A 6367-nucleotide genomic window follows, 5' to 3' on the forward strand; every position below is an offset into this window, starting at 1 on the left:
TAACAATTATATTAGGCCTACTACATGTTTGTTATAAAGTACCGTACATAAGTAGCGAATAGCATCCTTGAGAAATTGTTTTCCATAAGTTTACAATATGTATGCTGCCTGCTGGTATAGTGATTCCCAGCTACATGCGCTTTTAGAACGTCCCATGTATAATTCACCAAGTGCATTAACAAAAAATGTTCCTTCATATATACATTGTTGTTTTCTTTTTCAGTTACTGGCTTGGGATGCACCCAAATTCGTACCCTGAACAATTCCTACCCCCAATTCGTACACTGAAAAGATCGAGAGAAAATATTTTAAAAAAGCCGAAGTCATGCCAAACAGAAATGGTTACTTGTGATGCTGTAACACAATATGACGTGTTAGATTTCCGTGCTTGTTCCTCAAAAGGATGCCAAGCTGCCTTGAAGCCAATGAGTGCGGCGAAAGGTAAGAAACTTTGACTCTATAATATGACATATTATGAAATAACAGTAGTGTACATTTTAATAGCTTTGGAAAGAGAAGTGATGCCAAATAATACTGTAAAAGTTGCTTTGCTTGGTTTGGAATATGTTTATTGCAATAACTCAGGCTAATGCCCTGGTATTAACACAATCTGTAGGTGTGACCTGCAACTTGCAAGAAAGAAAATGAATTCCACCAGATTACCTTACTTCGACTCCCAAAAAAGCAAGAATGGCTTTGCAAGACATATCTTTTGAAGATAATGAAATGCACTATCCAAATTTCTCAATAAATGCAATTTCGGAGGTTTCTACCAATGAACGTAGTGAAAAGCTGGGGTGAGTTTGTAAAATTCCAAAACAAAACTTCGTTCCTAAACTTTTCATCAAATTGTCCTATAATTTAACTGATGATCCACTGGGATGCACGGTGTGACAAAACATTTTAAATAAAGTAAACAATATCACACCAAATCAGAAGAATCGGTTCATTTAAATACAGAGCTTTCGCTACACAAGTGTAGCTTCATCAGTATAAACTTATTCAAATAGAAGTTTTTAAACAATGATATATCTGTTATAGATATTTTATGAATGCTTCCTGATGTATGGAAACACACACATACTGTAAACGGAAGTGTTCAATCTTTTCTTTAAAATAGTGTCATTGATAAGAATTTTTGATATGTCATTGAGCAGAACACTGTACTTCAACAATTGGAAGGTGATGGTATTGACCTCATGTTAGCAGGAGATGGAAGGGTAGATTCTCCTGGACATTGTGGGAAGCACAGCACATACACGATCATGGACACAAGATTGAATAAAATAGTGGATTTGCAACTTCTTCAGGTATGGACTTCAACCAGTACATTTTATACTTTAGCTAGCAAATCCAGCTTCTTGTACATGTCTCATTGAAAGCCAGTGTGTCATATAACAAATTTACGTTTATTTTATGTGTGTTTGTACGTTATAGTTTCTCTGCTCGGCGCGCTTTCCATTGATTGTTTTCTCTGCAAGCCCATTTTCATAAGAGCTTTTCTTGCTGTGTTCAGTAAAAGGGACTTTTGTTACTTTAAGTTCTGATCGTGTGAGACTGATTTAATTGGTTCGTTTTATATTGTTGGCTTGTGTTTTGCAGATGTACTTCGTCTCTTACTTCATTTAAACCTAATAAATGGTCGTTTCAGTGTGAACATACCCAGATAACAAATCAGTCCTTTTTACATTGATTCAACGTCTGCAGACGTTGAATCAATGTAAAAAAGCGACTGATTTGCTATTATGTGTACTTTTCTCAAAACTGCTCGTAAACAGGCCAACTTCGCCCAGAAAGCAACAACGTAATGATGATTTATTGATGCTAAGCTATTTCACTGAAAACAATTTCACTGAAACAATACAAGTTGTATTTGGCTGTACAGAGTACCATGTACATGCTTCCCATTGCCAAGTCAAGAAAAAATTTGCGGCCAGGGCCGTCTCCCATCGAATCGGCACATACAACACTCGCGGCCATTTAAAAAGTTGTTTTGAATTTGAAGGAGTTACCGTAACAAGAGTAAATGTAACCAAAAATTGTTTTTACAGACGTTATAGGCACATTGCCTATAGACAGTTTGTTCGCTGGATCTGAGGTTACCTTGGACGTTCAATCCGTGTGCCTCTGCCGTCATGCGTCGTTTCTGCAATTAGGTCGAAATTTTCAAATCAAGATAGCGGCGAATATGTTGGATTTAAATATCCTGATTTGAAATAAAAAGTCAGAATTCAAAGTCTGCTTTGAAAAAAGCTTTTCCGTGTGCACAAAGAGAGTGAATTTTGTACATGTACAGACAGTACAGTAAGCTATACTAGAGGTCTTAAGAATCTTCTTGACCTAGTTCTTTACAAACTAATATGGTACTTGTCGAAAGGTAGTTACTTTCAGTGTTCATTTTATCAACTACTAAGCCGCTTACAATCGACATAAATACATGTAGTTCATTGTATTTGTTGGAAACGACACTACGAACACTTGCTTACAATGCATCTTGCGCAAACATAAGATCGGCTAGTACTCTCATGACGTCACACGTGATTATCGCACGGTTCAGTGAGCACGCGTCGCTCTGAAACTAAGGGCTAACTAAAACGGCCCTACAAAGGAAACGCAATGAAATTAAGGGAAAATTTCAACGACAACTACTTATTATACATGTCTACAGCACTTACAAACAAAAAAATCGAAAAGTATGGTTTGGGGTTTACTGCCCCTTTAAAGTGGCTACCACATTGAGAAGTAGGCTAGCCAACGTTTCCACAAAGCACAAACTTCAAGAAAAAGTAGCTTACTTCTCTGCAAAGCTTTTTCAATTTCCTTTAAAACTGTAAAATTTTCATTAAAGTTTAAAACTTTAAGCTAAACTTTTTAATTAGAAAACTTTATTCTCCGACTTTCTGCTTATACTGTATATCATATTGTAGTTTTTGAAACAACTGATTTGAAAGCGCGCAATTAGTTTTGGTTCACTAGGGTGCAGCGCTGAACGAATGCGCCTCCGGTAACCATTACAGAAGTCTAAAAGTACATGGTGTGGTTTTATATCATGCTCTAAAATCTAGATATAAAAAATGTGCATTGCTCTAAATGGCTTTACAAAGGGATGCAACCTAATTCGTACCATAAACAATTCATACCGTCAGTTCGTACCTTGAAAAGATCGGGAGAAAAAAATAAAAAAAGCTGAAGTCGCTGATCGCAGTTTCCTCAAACATTTTAAAATTTTCCGCCAACAAACAAAAACTCTTAGGATCATTACCAGAAATTTTAAAATGTTTGCAGAAACTCCGATCAACCCTAACCCCTAACTCTTTTAAAATTTTTGCGGAAACTCCGATCAACCCTAACTCTTTTAAAATGTTTGCGGAAACTGCAATCAGCGACTTCGGCAAACTCTTAGGATCATTACCGGAAATTTTAAAATGTTTGCGAAAACTGCGGAAAAACGGAAACTGCGATCAACGACTTCGGCTTTGTTCTATTTTTTCTCTCGATTTTTTGAGTTTGTTTGTTTGCGGAAACACCCTAACCCTTTTAAAATGTTTGTGGAAACTCCGATCAACCGTCCCTCACCCTTTTAAAATGTTTGGGAAACTGCGATCAGCAACTTTGGCAAACTCTAGGATCATTACCGTACCGGAAATTTCAAAATCTTTGCGGAAAAACGGAAACTGCGAACAGCAATGTTCTATTTTTTTCTCGATCTTTTCAGTTGGTTTGTTTGCGGATACCGCTAATCGATACCCTAACCCAGTGGTCTCCAACCTTTTTAAGAAGCGACCCCAAATTACATGAAAATGATTTTCAACATTTACATGCGACCCCATTTTGTTTTTCCCAAAATCGTAAGAAAAATTTGACTTTGCACTGTCTGTAACGACACTCTGGACTGAAAAGGTGCTTTTCAATCCAGAGTGTCGTTACAGTTGTAGTGCAATGTCAAATTTATCTTACAATTTTTCATTTACATATATTGCAAATTGAATCCCTGATGAGGACACACCTACGTGTCGAAAACGTGAGTTATGATGTTATATATTTTGTTTTGTGTTTAATACATTATGTTAAACCCGCTAAACTTTAAGACAGATTACACACTTTGGTTTGCCATTAAATTCAGTGAAACCAAGTTTTAAAAAAGCCTCGTCATATGATATTTTTCTGGTATTTTTTTGCTGCCATTTTTGCATAATATTTAGCTATACTTACTAGCTACAAATTACCATTACTAGCTGCAAAGCAAACCATAAACAGCCGATGAAGTGTTGCACACTACACTTGCAAAAATAACTATTCGCTCGTTCTGGAGTCACCTTGAATAATAAAAAGTTAGTCTAAACTAGCATCGCAAATGCTTTTGCTCTGTCCTACTTGTCGCAACTATTCCGTTTTTTATTATTGCACCACAATGGTTTATTTGTGACACGAGGTAGCAAGATGTACTCCAAAACACAGGCAAAGGTTGCGAACTAGAACAAAAAAGTATCAGTCTTTTTTTCGGTAATGAATTGAAACGGTAACAAATTGAATAGCCTATGGTGAGTTGTGGCGACCCCAGGAAAAGTTAAGGCGACCCCACTTGGGGTCGCGACCCACAGGTTGGAGACCACTGCCCTAACCCTTTTAAAATGTTTACGGAAACTGCAATCAGCGACTTCGGCTTTTTTTAATTTTTTCTCTCGATCTTTTCAAGGTACGAACTGACGGTACGAATTGTTCATGGTACGAATTAGGTTGCACCCTTTACAAAGCGAGTTGTTTAGCACAGCCATATACACTACAGGCAGAAACAACTACAGTGTTACATATCCTACATTTATTTCTTCAATACAAAAGGCTAACCAGAAATGCAATTTGGTGAAATGTGTGAAAGACTTTTGTCATGACCCGACTGGGTATCAACCCCAAATCTACTTACATATTATCGTGCCATTTGATTTTTAATGTCAGCATTGAGCATTTCTGCTATAACCAAACCAGATTTGCTTGCCTTTTACTGAAAATCATATACAACATGAGGTAGTGATGCAAGCCGCGCCGCGTACGCGGCCGCTTTTGACTTTTTCGCCGCGTGCCGCGCCGCGCCGCGTGGAAGGTTGAAATGACAAAGCCGCGCCGCGCCGCTTGCCGCGTAAACTTTCAAGAAATTAATTTTTCGTAAACGTAAACTTTCAAGAAATTAAACTTTCGTAAACGTAAACTTTCAACTTTTCAAGAATCAGCTATGAAACTTCAAATTTAAATTGGAAACACGGATCAGTTATTTTTCCCTTCGGAAACCCTAAGATGGAAAGCTATGCAAATGCAAATTGCAAATGGCTTGCAGTTGACAGGGTTTTAGGGCTTGCTTGTCAGGGAAGCTGTACGAATGTTTTTGGTTAGTAGCCTAGCTGATAAGCTCAGTTACCAGGCTATAGGCCTAGCGCAACTACCGCATTATTTACTATATCAGTTAGCCCAGTGAGTTCAGGCTATAAGTTTTACTCTTGTGTGTGTAGTTCATATAGCCACTGGCATTATAATTGCATTATTGCTTACAAAAAGTGTTCAAAAGTCCTGATACTGGATCCAGGAACATTCTATTTGTCTTAGTTTGTATTATGTCTTAGAACTTAGATGCATTGCTGATAAGAGAATATGATCTGGTTAGCCTGGCCAATTAGTGCACAACTGTATTGGTACTAGGTTACCAGTTATATGCCATGGATGCTTTTTCCTACAATTGACTTTCTAAACAATAACTCGTTAAAATATTTTTTTTTAATTTTGTAATTTGCGGTGTGCGGTGCGGTGCAGTGTCAAAGTTCCAGATAAATTGCGGTGTGCGGTGCGGTGCGCGGATAGATGAGTCAGTTGCGGTGCGGTGTGCGGATAAAAATTTTGGGTTCGCTGCATCTCTAACATGAGGTTTAATATTGAAACAACGTTTTTGTGAAGTATGCAAAGAAAAATGTTTCAGATAAACATAAACAATTAAACATGGTAATTGTGCTGTGTAATTTTCCAGTTATTATTTTGTGTGAGCTAGTTAATTACGGTACTTTCTCAAATGTTTAGATTTGACCATATTTTTGCTGTGATACTGTATGATTCTTTAGTATATATTTGTTTTGTTATAGGCTTGAAAAGGGCTGTTTGACTAGCTGAAGACGTTTGCTTATTATTTTTATAATGTTAACTGTCGTGTTGTTGCTGAGTTACGTCTGTTTATGATATAAACATGACTTTTCTAAAGCAAGCAAAACTAACTGTCAGAAGGATTTTCCTAATTGCAGAAGCTGATTTGTTACATTTTCAGGTCAAACACTTAAGTTTTTTACTTTCTCTGCTATAATGTTGATCATTTCTTTAATAATACCATGTA

At 37.0% G+C, this 6367-nt stretch overlaps 1 long non-coding RNA gene across 1 annotated transcript; it reads left to right on the forward strand.

The window, feature by feature from the left end:
* The first annotated feature begins 292 nt into the window (after positions 1-292).
* On the forward strand, positions 293-2185 carry LOC145769974 (uncharacterized). Its single transcript, XR_014289120.1, has 4 exons — positions 293-441; positions 617-797; positions 1158-1310; positions 2052-2185. It is a non-coding gene; the product is annotated as an uncharacterized LOC145769974 (long non-coding RNA).
* The last annotated feature ends 4182 nt before the right edge of the window (positions 2186-6367 follow it).

Source organism: Aplidium turbinatum, chromosome 5, assembly GCF_918807975.1.
Source record: "Aplidium turbinatum chromosome 5, kaAplTurb1.1, whole genome shotgun sequence".
Taxonomy (NCBI): Eukaryota; Metazoa; Chordata; class Ascidiacea; order Aplousobranchia; family Polyclinidae; genus Aplidium; species Aplidium turbinatum.